We start from the raw sequence: 13,482 nt of genomic DNA, 5'->3' as shown, positions 1-13,482 counted from the left end.
GTCTCGCTCTGTCGCCCGGGCTGGAGTGCAGTGGCCGGATCTCAGCTCACTGCAAGCTCCGCCTCCCGGGTTCACGCCATTCTCCTGCCTCAGCCTCCCAAGTAGCTGGGACTACAGGCGCCCGCCACCTCGCCCGGCTAATTTTTTGTATTTTTAGTAGAGACGGGCTTTCACCATGTTAGCCAGGATGGTCTCGATCTCCTGACCTCGTGATCCGCCCGTCTGGACCTCCCAAAGTGCTGGGATTACAGGCTTGAGCCACCGCGCCCGGCCCAGATAGCACTTCTTATTAGCCAAAGCCAGGTGCAACTGTGAGGTAGCTTATTTGGATACAGCATGGTGGGTAAAAGAAATGATGAAGGGAGGGGCGGGGTGGCTCACGCTTGTAATTCCAGCACTTTGGGAGGCCAAGGAGGGCGTATCACCTGAGGTTAGGAGTTCAAGATCAGCCTGGTCAATATGGTGAAACCACATCTCTACTAAAAATACAAAAATGAGCCCAGTGTGATGGCATGGGCCTGTAATCCCAGCTACTCAGGATGCTGAGGCAGGAGACTTGCTTGAACCCAGGAAGCAGGGATTACAGTGAGCCAAGATCACATCACTGCATTCCAGCTTAGGTGACACAGCGAGACTTGATTTCAAAAGAAAAAAAAAGAAAAGAAAGAAAGAAAATGATGAGAGATGGGGCTGGAGAGACAAGCAGGGACTGGATCATGAAGGGCTTTAAAGGCCACGCTGAGTAATGTGATCAGGAATGTGCTTTAGAAAGACCATTCTGGCAGAAGTTTCAGGAGTAAATTAGAAAGGGGAAAGACTGGAGGCACAGAGACTGCTTAGGAGGTATAGTAATACAGGTGATAAATCACAAGTTCTTAACTAGAGGTGGAAATTGAGAGGAGAGGACAGATTTGAAACATCAAAATGGTAGAATCGACAGAATTTAATGAGTGCTTAAATGCAGGCAGAAGAGTAGAATAATCAAAGAAGATTCCCAGGTTTCTGGCCTAGGGACTGGGTGGTATTTCTTGAGAAAGAAAATACAAGAGGAACAGATCTGAGTGTGAACATGTTCGTTTTTATTATTACTGTTGTTTTCAGAAACAGAGTCTCACTCTACCACTCAGACTAGAGCGCAGTGGCATGATCATGACTCACTGCAGCCTCCATCTCCTGGGCTCAAGAGATCCTCCCACCTCAGCCTCCCAAGTAGCTAGAACTACAGGTGTGCATCACCATGCCTGGCTAATTTTTACAGTTTTTTTGTAGATACGAGGTCTCATTATGTTACCCAGGCTGGTCTCGAACTCCTGACCTCAAGCAATCCTCCCACCTCAGCCTCCCAAAGTACTGGGATTACAGGCGTGAGCCACTGTGCCTGGCCCCTCAATCTTAGAAAAGGACCTATGGCAATGTTCTCTTGTCCAGCCTTTGGATGTTGATGATATAGAAGAATGAGAAGCTACAATAATCTGGAGACCATAAAGAAAAGGAGACAGACATTAAAAACTCCAGGATATCAGGGCAGAAAAATGGAAAAAACTCAGTTGGGTCCTCACTGACAATATCAAGCTGGTAAATTAAACTTTTTCTTTTTTAGAGATGGGATCTCACTATGTTGCCCAGGATGAAGTACAATGGCTATTCACAGGTGCCATCATGGTGTATTACATCCTCAAATTCTTGGGCTCACGCAATCCTGAGTAACTGGGACTACAAGCATGCACCACTATGCCTGGCTTCTTTCGTTTTTTGAGGCGGGTCTTGCTCTGTCACCCACGCTGGAGTTCAGTGGCGTGATCATGGCTCACTGCAGCCTCCACCTCCCAGGCTGGAGCAATCCTCCCACTTCAGCCTCCGGAGCAGCTGGGAATAGGCATGCACCACCACACCTGGCTAATTTTTGTTTAACTGAAGTTTCGCCATGTTGCCCAGGCTAGTCTCAAACTCCTGGGCTCAAGTGATCTGCCCATCTCAGCCTCCCAAAGTTCTGGGATTACAGGCATGAGCCACTGTACCGGCTGGCTTCTTTTTTAAAAAAAATCATAGTAAAATACACATAAAATTTACCATTCTAACCATTTTCAAGTATACAATTCAGTACCGTTAAGTACATTCACACTGTAGTGTAACTATCACAACTACTCATCACCTGAACTTTTTAATCTTCCCAAACTGAAACTGTACCTGTTAAACAGAGGCTCCCCAATCCCCCTATCCCTGTAGCCCCTGGTAACCACCATTCTCCTGTCTCTATGAATTTGTTACTCTAGGTATTTCATAGAAGTAGAATTGTACAATATGTGTTCTTTTGTGTCTGCCGTTTTTTGTTTTTTTCTTGTTTTGTTTTGTTTTTTTGAGATGGAGTTTTCGCTCTTGTTGCCCAGGCTAGAGTGCAATGGTGCAATCTCGGCTCACTGCAACCTCCACCTCCTGAGTTCAAGCGATTCTCCTGCCTCAGCCTCCCAAGTAGCTGGGGGATTACAGGCGCCTGCCACCATGCCCATCTAATTTTTTGTATTTATTGGAGTTCGAGACCTCCTGACCTCAAGTGATCCACCCGCCTCAGCCTCTCAAAGTGTTGGGATTACAGACGTGAGCCACGGCACCCAGCCTATGTCTGCCTTTCTACTAGATGTCTTGCTATATGATTTAATAAATCCTCTCAGCCTGTTAGCCACATATGTGTTTTCTATTTTTGTAACTAATACATCCTAACTGAAATATCTAGGGATAGTGTACACAGTGAGACAGGAGAAAAGGGCAAAGGCAGAAACCTGCCTGACATATCAACATTTAAAGTAGCGGCAGCCAGGTACAGTGGCTCATAGCTATAATGCCAGCACTTTAGGAGGCCAAGGTGGGTGGATCACCTGAGGTCAGGAATTCGAGACCAGCCTGGCCAACATGGTGAGACCCAATCTCTACTAAAAATACAAAATTAGCTGGGCATGGTGGGGCATTCCTATAATCCCAGCTACTCAGGAGGCAAGACTGAAGGATTGCTTGAAGCCAGGAGGTGGACAGAGGTTGCATCGAGGTAAGATTGCACCACTGCACTCCAGCCTGGGTGACAAGAGCGCAATTCCATCTCAAAAAAAAAAAAAACAAAAAAACAAAACCCAAATAAACAAAAAATAAATAGGCCGGGTGCAGTGGCTCATGCCTGTAATCCCAGCACTTTGGGAGGCCAAGATGGGTGGATCACCTGAGGTCGGGAGTTCGAGACCAGCCTGAGCAACATGGAGAAACCCCGTCTCTACTAAAAGTACTAAATTAGCCGGGCGTGGTGGCGCATGCCTGTAATCCCAGCTACTCCATAGGCTGAGGCAGGAGAATGGTTTGAACCCACGAGGTGGAGGTTGCTGTGAGCCAAGATCGTGCCATTGCACTCCAGCCTGGGCAACAAGAGCGAAACTCCGTCTCAAAAAAAAATTAATTAAAAAATAAATAAATAAAGTAGTGGGCAGAAAAGCAGGCCAGGAAAGAACAAGAAGCAACCAGAGGGGCAGAAGGGAAATCAAGAGAGCAAGACATCATAGACACCAATGGGGATAGAACATACAAAAGAAAAGAGGGAGGATCCAAAGCTACAGTTTTGACATAAACTAAAACATATCTAACTAAATAAGTCCCAATTAACTCAATTAGTGGTATTTAGGCTCAGGCCAGAATTGTTACGCCAGCTTCCCATTTACTCAAAGAACAATCCTGGAAAAGACTCCAGGACACACAAACCTGAAGGAGGCCACAGCTGTGAAGTGAAGAAGGATCCCGAACCACCCTGTCTAATGGAGACCCAAAATGCCTGGGAAGGGTCAGGCTTTTACCACGGACAACCCTCAGCAAGTGAGTCAGAACAGAGGACAAGGTCTGTTTTAGAATCCTAGCCAGATAAAACACTGACGAGATAAAACTAGACTCATTTGTTTCTTTTTTTTTTTTTTTTTTTAGACAGAGTCTCGCTCTGTCGCCCAGGCTGGAGTGCAGTGGCCGGATCTCAGCTCACTGCAAGCTCCGCCTCCCGGGTTTACGCCATTCTCCTACCTCAGCCTCCCGAGTAGCTGGGACTACAGGCGCCTGCCACCTCGCCCGGCTAGATTTTGTATTTTTTAGTAGAGACGGGGTTTCACCGTGTTAGCCAGGATGCTCTCAATCTCCTGACCTCGTGATCCGCCCGTCTCGGCCTCCCAAAGTGCTGGGATTACAGGCTTGAGCCACCGCGCCCGGCCGACTCATTTGTTTCTTTGGAACATTCTGTGGCACTGCCCTCTACCCAAAATTTCAGCTTGCCTTATTCTTAGAATCTGACCAGCTTACAACCACTACAGCTCCTGATATTCTATGGCTGTACCAATCCAATGACCACCTCTACAGTCTTGGATATCCAGAACACTGTACATTCTTAATTACAAAATCACTGAAAGTCCATCAATAGCCTAGACCCCTAATAATCTTCTGCCCTTAAACTGGTCCCACTGTGCAAGTCAAGATGCACCTGACAGTAAACTGCTTAAACAGGAAGACATGATGTGGACAAGGCCAACCATTATACAGAGCAGCCTAAGGACACAGAAGAACAGAGAACTGCCTGCCTGGGATATAAGTTATCTGTGATCCCTCAGCATCCCAAACACACTTTTACTCTAGGACTTGCTGCAGTATTCACGTTTGCCTGTTTTGCTTTCCAGAGCTGGAACTGCCCAATGTGCCTCGAGTGCATTACAGGTCAGCTGGAGATACTGATCCTATCAGCCACTGGATGGCTAGGCAGGGCTTGGGGTGGCTAGAGCCCTTGGGCCAGCCATCTCAGATTTCAAGTCTCACTATTACCATTTTTTGTGTATACCATGATGGGAAAAGGGCTGGAAAGTACCTCACTAGACTGTGAGCTCTTTACCAGCACAGACTATGCCTTATTCATGTTTCACGTCTCCAGCATCCAGCACCAATGACTGACCTATAGCTAGTGACTGACACGCGTGTTGAGAACGGTTCTACTGAGGGTGGCAAAACACTTGTGGGGTTGAGGAAGACAGTATTCTATAGGTGGTCTCTGATCCTTTTCCCTGTATCTGACAAACTGAAGAAATGGTTTCCATGTCCTCAGAGCCCAAGGGTTCTGCTTGAAGAGTGGAGAGATCATAGGAGGAGGTGTAATTATACTCCACCCCCCACTTTCCACCACCAGTAGAAAGTAACTCCACTTTTGTCCATTTTATGCATTAGAATTCAAATAAAATTTTATTTAAGGTTTGACTGCTTTAAAAAAAAAAAGGACATAAACCATTGCAACAGAGAGCAAATGCTCTCCTGCATCTTAAGCTCATGCTGAAGTTTAAACATTCATGCTTGACACTCCTGTGCATAAGCTAATAAAGGAAGGATTATGCCAGGCTTACAGCGGTAATAGGAGAACTAAAAGGTACCAAGAGACCTGCCACACCCAGTCATCTCAACTTTCTTCAGGAATATGGTAATAATGGTGGATCTCTAACATCTTGAGCCATTTCCTTTCTGGTCCACATGGTGTGGCAGATCCTTTGCATAAGTCCATGGCAAAGCTCTAACACATTCATGAAATCCCTACTTTAGTCAGTTCTTTACCTGACTATAATATGAAGCCTTCAAACATCTGTGGGACTCTTTCCAAACGCTCCCCATGTCTTTTAATTATCAAATAGTTTTATTAGCACTCTATCTGTATTTGCAACAGATATTGGAGTGAAGAAGGTACAGTAGACAGTTATACAGCTATCACAATTTCTGGGCCATGATATTCTGAGACAGATACTCAAAAGCAGACATTTTTTAAAGATTGGACTTAATGGAAAGAGTGGACTAAACGAAGATCCTCAAATACTGACTGAGACCTAAAATAAGGGGATCTAGGAGTCTAAATCCCTGACCTAGGTCACCAGGGTGTTCTTTTCTGGAAGAGTGAACCATTATCTCAGAGTCACACTGACTTTTCCAATATGAATACTATTCTTGTGCCCCCATGTCTTCACCCTACATCCAAATTGATGGTTCAGGGCCCCTGCCTTTCTCCAGCTTCACCTCCCACTCAGGCAGCAGGAGCTGTCTCTGTGATGCTGATGCTGAAAAAAGATTTCACTGCTCATAAGCCTATAACCAGCATAGAAATTCATGGTAACAATCATCCCTCTACACAAGCACCTCAGGCAGCAAGTTGTTCTTTTGTAAACCTCTTTTCCTCTAAGGCAGCCCTGAGTGTTCATATTATTACAATTATGATAATGGATTATTAATAGCAGCTAACAGTTATTTGGTACTTACTATATGCTTTGTATAATACCAGGTGCTTTACATGTATCTCATTTAATTCTACTGACAACCAAAAAAATAGTAATTCTCTTGAAAACCATGCATTACCTTCTTTACAGAAGCAATTTTACAAAGAACATGCAACTGGTAATTAGCAGAAGCAGGATCTGCATCTAATTTTGTCTGATTCCAAGATCCACTCTTAATTACTATACCATTCTGCCTCTAAATTTACCTCAACAAAAATGGTGAGGAGAGGTCAGGCATGGTGGTTCATGCTTGTAATCTCAGCACTTTGGGAGGCCAAAGTGGGAGGATATATTGGAGCCAGGAGTGAGACCAGCGCTAGCAACATAGTGAGATCTCTACAAAAAGCAAAAAAAATTCGCTGGGCATGGTGGCGCTCGCATGTGGTCCCAGCTACTTGGGAAGCTGAAGTGCAGGATGGCTTGAGCCCAGCTCGAGGCTGCAGTGAGTTATGATCACATCACTACTCTCCAGCCTGGTTGGATAAAAATAAAGGTATATAGGGAAGCAGATTCTACAATGTCCTTCGGTTACATAGTCAGCTTTAACTGACCTGGTTTTAAAAAGTTCCTCCTTCTAACCAATAAATCCCACCCTCTATCCTGAGTCCACTTCCTCTTATTATGACTCTAGTGTAAAAGAGTAGTGTGGATGAACACACGCTACAATATGACTCTTTGTGCGATTTCACTCACTTCCACTCTTTCCAGTCTGCTGTGTGCTCTCCTTTTATACTTGCATTCCGTATAATAGCAGTTACCATTCACTGGTACCAATTCTGTGCCAGACACCACACATATACAGACATTGGTCCCTCTTCCAAACTCTCCAGGATGCCAATTCATATATAACACTTTGAAGGACTTAGGTGTGATGGAGAGACCCCTTTTCCCACAATGGGGAAGCAGGAAATCTGGGACTGCAGATAATGACTCTGTGTTCTAGTAGTATTTCTCTTTTTGGGTCTTAGTTTCCATTATCTATGCCTATTCTGTGCCTCTTAGGAAGGCAGAGACACCAAAACTTCTTAATTACAAAGGCTAAGGGTCTTTGTACCCTTGCTAAGCTATCTCCAGGCACTTCTGCTGACAGCCAAGCCATCTCTTGCCCTTTCCTTAAACTACAGTTAGAAAGCTATCCATTCACATTCTATGTGAACACATTCTAAATTCATTATGGGTACCTACTGTTTGCACGGGCATTGTGGAAGAGGAGATGAAATCCAGTTCCTGCAGTCAAAAAGCTTCTAGTCTCTTTGGAAAAGCAAGATAGACAACTATAAAACTTCTAACTATGCAAGGTAATAATTCCATGCTGGGAAACAGGACGCATATGAATATGTGATACATGGGAGCCCTTCCAAGGTCAATCATTCATTCTGTGAAAAGCTGAACCTTAATGGATTAGTTTTTTTCTTAGAATGAACTTTTACAGACATGTTTTTCAAATTCAAGTCCAATGGGCTATGATAATCCACTGTCCCATAACACTGTCCCATGTCCCAAGTCATGGCAAGTGAAGACACCTAACCCAACAAGAAGCCCAAGACAAAATGGCAGCAAAGACTGTTACTACCTACCTGATTGAGGACAGGGAAGGAGGCATGCAGCGACTAGATTCTGTCCTGTTGCACTGACCCAAGCAATCAGACTCTTGCAGCACATCTCCCAATAAAACTTTCATGCCATAGACCAGGGGTGACCCAATCCAACAACAGCAGAGACAGGTTTTAGGTTACACTTCTCCCTCACCGGGATGGCCTTACTATTTCTTCTCACTCCTGATCACATACCACAATCCTCCACCTCCACCACCACAATCCTCCACCTCCACCACCACAATCCTCCACCTCCACCACCACAATCCTCCACCTCCACCACCACAATCCTCCTGGCCTGGAAAGATGTAGACCCGCCTTAATGCAATCAAGAAGGGAATTCCCCAAAAATAACAGCTACCACTTTGCTTATCAAGTGGCCCGTTTTAACAGGAACTCTACCTCCCCAACTCCCCCTCCTCCCCTCAAACGATTCGCGTAAGCCAGGGCTCCATTTTCTGTTCCGGGAATCCTGGTACTTCCTAAAGAAAGAAAGCGGATTGGAAGACACAAACTCAGGGCCAGTGACAAGATGCTCCCTCCTCCTGTGAGACCGCCCACGCTCCGCCTGGGGAGGAAGGCCCCACCTCTCTTCTCCCAGGAAGATCAGATCCCCCTCCCCCTTCTCCTGCCTCCTCTCCACCCTCTCCCCACCTGCTGCCCTCTTCCCAACCTGCGGTTCCCTAGACTCCAAAGCGCAACCTCTATCAGAATAGCGCCCATGTGGTTGGTACACCAGCAGCCTGCCCTGTTGGCTAACCCCCAACCCCCCTACGCACCCCTGCCCTATGATGGGGGAGGGGGTGTAACCACAGCAAGGCTTCTCCCCGGTCTCCTATGCTAAGGTGGGGGAGGGAGAGGGAGTAGAAGAAAGCAGCATTCCCTAGCCCTTTAACAGAAAAGATACAAACAGCCATCACCGCCCCCGCATTACCTCTCCTCGGACGGTTTTCCTCCCCTTCAACAGCCCACCTCCTGCAGGCGACAACCTAACTGCAGCCCAGGTCGCCCCCTTGTGCGAGGCAGAGGACAAATCCGTGTGTGCCCCCCACCCCCACCCCAGCTCCGCGTCCTTCAAATGCGGGGGCAGGCGTAAAGCTGGCCAGACGCCCCCTCTCTGAGTTATCGGGTGGGAAGGATATCACCGCCCCATGCCAAGCAGTGCCGGGCGGGGCCCGGGAGGCGCTCTATCTCCTCAGCCCTCACCCTGACCAAGCCTCTTCTCTACCGGGACCCGCCTTCCCTTCCCAGCCTCTCACCTGTTCCTGCTATCAGCTGCGCCGCTGCGGCCGCCGCCTCCGCCCCGCAGGTTCCGCTCCGCTCCCTCCGTCTCCCCAAGCCGACTTCAGCCCGGCTGCTGCCCTGGCCCGCTCCCCAGCTCCCTCCTTCCTTCCCTCCACCTAGCACCGGAAGCCGCGACGGCGACTGGAGCTGTGCGGCGTACCCCCACCCCCCAGCCCGGGATACTTCCCACCTCCCCGATCGCGCGAGAGCTGCGCGGTAGCAAGCGGCAGTTCTCGCGAGACCCATCACCATGGCAGCGGCTGCAGCACAGGCAGCAGGGCGCTGGAGCTGGAGTCTGGGCGGAGGCCGGTGTAGGGGCTGTGGGCGGCGGAGGCGGGAGCCGGGAATGGGGATGAGACAGTGAGGACTGAGGTGAGAATCCCAAGCTCCTGGGTTGTGCCTGGAATTTAAGGACTGAGGCGGCAGGTTGGCTGCGTTGGAGACGGGCTGGGCTGAGGGGCCCAGGGGCTCCTCGGGCAAAGCCAGCATCGGGATATGGGTGAACGAACAGTCGTTTCTGTGGTCTGCCTTACCTAGGCAGACCATCTTTATTTCTTAATCTGGGCTAGCTGCAATCCCCTGAGATCCCTCACTGCACCATTGTTGTTGCTCACTATTCCTGAGACTAGATTACTCTGGGGGCTGAATCAAGAGATCCTTTCCCATAAGGAAGAGGAAGGAGAGTGATAAACTTAAGAAGCTGAAGGAAAACAGCTGTACTCTGGGCCAGTTAAGAAGTTGGAACTTGAAAGACGGAGAGTGGAAGCCTAATATTAAGAAGTGTGGTTTGAGGAAGTGTGCCTAGATGAGTAGGGATTTTAGTATCCCAAGGAAAGGTGAAGGACTTTGCACCCGTATTTCTTGCTTCCTACCTACCCCTACTTCCCTCACACTCCGTTTTGCACCTCTAGATATGCAGAACTGCCTTGAAACTATCATAGCTGTGATAGAAGGGCACTAATAATGCTAAGGACAGAAGATTCCTTTTTTTTTTTTTTCTTTTTTTTGAGACGGAATCTCGCTCTGTCGCCCAGGCTGGAGTGCAATGGCACCATCTCGGCTCACTGCAACCTCTGCCTCCCGGGTTCAAGCGATTCTCCTGCCTCAGCTTCCTGAGTAGGTGGGATTACAGGCGTGAGCCACCGCGCCCGGCCAATGGAAGGTTCTCTAAGTGCCCTCTCTCCTCATTTACAGCAGTATACGAGAACGAACATACGGCTCTTCCCTAAGGCTTGAGCCAAAATTGTTGCTCTTATGAATTTATTGCCTTGGTTGGTTTTGTTTGTTTGTTTGTTTTCTTGCTTCCAAGAAGAACTAAGCTGGGGCAGGCCCTGTGTTCACACTTGTAATCCCAGCACTTTGGCAGACTGAAGTGGGCAGATCACTTAAGGTCAGGAGTTTGAGACCATCCTGGCCAATGTGGTGAAACCCTGTCTCTACCAGAAAATACAAAAATTAGCTGGGCATGGTGGCACACACCTGTAATCCCAGCTACTTGAACTGAGGCCAGAGAATCACTTGAACCTGGGAGGCGGAGGTTGCAGTGAGCCCAGATCGTACCACTGCACTCCAGCCTAGGTGACAGAGTAAGACTCTGTCTCAAAACAACAACAAAAAAAAGCTGGTAGATGCCATACACGTCGATCTCCTTGTCCTCATCAATCCCTGGTGTATGCACTTACCAGTCCCTTAACCCAGTCCGTTTTCTCTCTTATTTTAACCTGATAACATGATCCTAGAATGTCAAGCCAAGGGGATCTTAATTTAAGATGGTAAGGGATGAGATGCATAACAAGGAACCTATTTATTTATAACAAGGAATTATATCTGTCCTGGGCACTGCTGTTAAGGGCCGCTGCTCTGCTAATCTCTGTGGGGGTTTTTTTGTTTTGTTGTGTTGTGTTTTTTGAGATGGAGTCTCACTCTGTCACCCAGGCTGGAGTGCAGTGGCACAATCTTGGCTCACTGCAACCTCTGCCTCCCGGATTCAAGCAATTCTCCTGCCTCAGCCTCCCGAGTAACTGGGACTACAGGTGTGTGCCACCATGCCCGGCCAAGTTTTTGTATTTTTAGTAGAGACAGGGTTTCACTGTGTTAGCCAGGATGGTCTCCATCTCCTGACCTTGTGATCCACCCACCTCGGCCTCCCAAAGTGCTGGGATCATAGGCGTGAGCCACATCTCTGTGTTTTTTTAAGATGCAGGGTCTCACTATGTTGCCCAGGCTGGAGTGCAGTGGCTATTCACAGGAGCGATCATAGCACACTACAGTCTTGAATTCCTGGGTTCAAGTGATCCTCCTTCTCAGCCTCCTGAATAGCTGGGACTATAGACATGTGCCACTGTGCTGAGTAGTTCTGTCAGGTGTGTTTTTGTTGGTGGTTTTGTTTGTTTGTTTTTTCTTTTTTTTTTTTTTCTGTTTTTGAAACTGGGTCTTGGCCAGGTGGGGTAGCTCAAGCCTATAATCCCAGCACTTTGGGAGGCCGAGGCAGGTGGATCACAAGGTCAGGAGATCGAGACCATCCTTGCTAACACGGTGAAACCCCGTCTCTACTAAATATACAAAAAATTAGGCGGGCGTGGTGGCGGACGCTTGTAATCCCAGCTACTCAGGAAGCTGAGGCAGAAGAATGGCATGAACCCGGGAAGTGGAGCTTGCAGTGAGCCGAGATCGCGCCACTGAACTCCAGCCTGGGCAACAGAGTGAGACTCCGTCTCAAAAAAAAAAAGAAATTGGGTCTTGCTGTGTTGCTGAGGCTGGAGTGCAGTGGCGCAGTCGGCTCACTGCAGCCTCAACCTCCTGGGCTCAAATGATCCTTACCACCTCAGCCTCCCAAGTAGCTGGGACTACAGGTGCATGCCACCATGCCTGGCTAATTTTTTTTTTTTTTTTTTTTTTGAGACAGTTTCGCTCTTGTTGCCCAGGCTGGAATGCAGTGGCACAATCTTAGCTCACCACAACCCTTGCCTCCTGGGTTCCGGCAACTCTCCTGTCTTAGCCTCCCAAGTAGCTGGGATTGCAGGCATGTGCCACCACGCCCAGCTAATTTTTATATTTTAGTAGAGACAGGGTTTCACTATGTTGGTCAGGCTGGTCTTGAACTCCTGACCTCAGGTGATCCACCCGCCTTGGCCTCCCAAAGTGCTGGGATTACAGGTGTGAGCCACCATGCCCAGTCACCCAGCTAATTCTTATGCTATTTGTAGAGACAGGGTTTTGCCATGTTGCCCAGGCCAAACTCATGAGCTCAAGCAGTCCTCCTATCTAGGCCTCCCAAAGTGTTGGGATTACAGGCATGAGCCACTGTGCCTAGCCCAGCTCTGTGTTTTTTTTTTGTTTTTTTTTTGAGACGGAGTCTGGCTCTGTCGCCCAGGCTGGAGTGCAGTGGCCGGATCTCAGCTCACTGCAAGCTCCGCCTCCCGGGTTCACGGCATTCTCCTGCCTCAGCCTCCCGAGTAGCTGGGACTACAGGCGTCCGCCACCTCGCCCAGCTAGTTTTTTGTATTTTAGTAGAGACGGGGTTTCACCGTGTTAGCCAGGATGGTCTCGATCTCCTGACCTCGTGATCCGCCCGTCTCGGCCTCCCAAAGTGCTGGGATTACAGGCTTGAGCCACCGTGCCCAGCCTCCCAGCTCTGTGTTTTTAAGGGCAAAAGACACCTCCAGTATTTTGTTGTTGTTGTTCATGTCAAATGGATAGTGTGCCAATGTAACAAGGTTTGAGGGTGGCACATCTCACATGTGTGTGAACACCCAGTCATTATGCTTATGAACTACAAAAGGATCTTCCTCCAGTATTATTACTTCTAGAGTGGGTTTTTTGATATTTCCATGTGATTACTCTTGCATTTCTTTCTCTAGAAATTTCTAGTAACACTCCACCAGGTTATCCCACCACACTGTCCACCAAAACTATGCTTTATAAAACCTCCCTAGTGCCCTTACCACATGCACATGCCTTGTAGAACTCGGACAAGGAGGTGGAACCTGTTGATATTCCTGCCCAGTGCTTCAGATCTTCTCAAAGTTGTATCCCCAGTGCAATAGAAGGATGGAAATGGTGACAGTCTAATGTAGTAAGCAGCAAGTACCAGGGTATGTTAGTCAGGACTGATTAATGGGACTAGAGAATCTCCTAGCACTTCTGTCCTTCACCTGTCTGGAGTCTGAAGAAGAAAGTGTCTGTTGCAGCATCAGAGTGGGCTGCCCATGGAGCAAACAGGAGCAGAGATAGGAGGAGTGCTGCCCAGCTGGCAATTAGCTGGCCACTGCACCCTCCCCCCCCCC

General features: G+C 48.1%; 1 protein-coding gene across 1 annotated transcript in view; it reads right to left on the bottom strand.

The window, feature by feature from the left end:
- ARF3 (ARF GTPase 3) overlaps positions 1-9,414 on the bottom strand; it is a 22,814-nt gene extending 13,400 nt beyond the window's left edge. The window contains exon 1 of the mRNA XM_017894746.1: positions 9,172-9,414. The gene's annotated coding sequence lies outside the window, so the exon portion shown is untranslated. The remainder of the gene's footprint in view (positions 1-9,171) is intronic.
- Between the last annotated feature and the right edge of the window lie 4,068 nt (positions 9,415-13,482).

Source organism: Rhinopithecus bieti, unplaced genomic scaffold, assembly GCF_001698545.2.
Source record: "Rhinopithecus bieti isolate Rb0 unplaced genomic scaffold, ASM169854v2 scaffold_24390, whole genome shotgun sequence".
Taxonomy (NCBI): Eukaryota; Metazoa; Chordata; class Mammalia; order Primates; family Cercopithecidae; genus Rhinopithecus; species Rhinopithecus bieti.
This window is presented reverse-complemented; position numbering and strand designations above follow the sequence as displayed.